Here is a 539-nt window from a genome sequence, read left to right on the forward strand (position 1 = left end):
GCTCCCCTCGGCCCAGACCTCGGCCTCCGCCTCCCGGAAGCCCGGCAGGTCCCTCCCCTCACTGGGCCAAGGTGTACCGGGGACCACCGCCCAACACGCCGCGGGCAGTAACGCCCGGGCCGGGTCGGGCCCTGCTGGCGGCTCCTTCCCCGCTGAGACGCTCCCAAGACAACGCTGCTCCTGTTCCGCCCTTCCTCGGCGCGGAGGCCGAAACCAAACGTCAGCGCAGCCCGCCGCCAAGCGGCTGGGGAAGGGAGCTCGGCTCGGCCCAGCCCGGGTAAGGGGGCCTGACCGGCCTGCTGGGATACGGCCAAGGCCGGAGCGAGGTCCCCGGCTCTCACTGACTCACGCAGAACAAAGGCCTCCCTTGTCGCCTCAGGGCGGGCGCGGGAACCTGCCTCCAGCCCGCGGCGCGGGAGGCGGCCTGCTTAGCGACGCCCAAGGGCCGCACCCGCTGAGTGACGCCGGAGGCTCACGGTTTCCCCGGTCCAATGGGGGGCCTGGGGCGGGCCTGCTGTCCGGCCCTCGGGCTGTTGCCC

The 539-nt window shown here is 73.8% G+C and overlaps 1 protein-coding gene across 2 annotated transcripts in view; it reads right to left on the bottom strand.

Moving 5' to 3' along the window:
• BCAP29 (B cell receptor associated protein 29) overlaps window positions 1-539 on the bottom strand; it is a 41,732-nt gene that overhangs the window by 40,879 nt on the left and 314 nt on the right. Inside the window, exon 1 of one of the 2 annotated variants that reach the window (XM_075016505.1) lies at window positions 350-471. The exons of the other annotated variant lie outside the window; for it this stretch is intronic. The gene's annotated coding sequence lies outside the window, so the exon portion shown is untranslated. Of the gene's footprint in view, window positions 1-349; window positions 472-539 lie in introns of those variants that run through there. 2 annotated transcript variants of the gene reach the window in all.

The sequence above is a fragment of the Carettochelys insculpta genome, chromosome 1, assembly GCF_033958435.1.
Source record: "Carettochelys insculpta isolate YL-2023 chromosome 1, ASM3395843v1, whole genome shotgun sequence".
NCBI classification, from domain to species: domain Eukaryota; kingdom Metazoa; phylum Chordata; order Testudines; family Carettochelyidae; genus Carettochelys; species Carettochelys insculpta.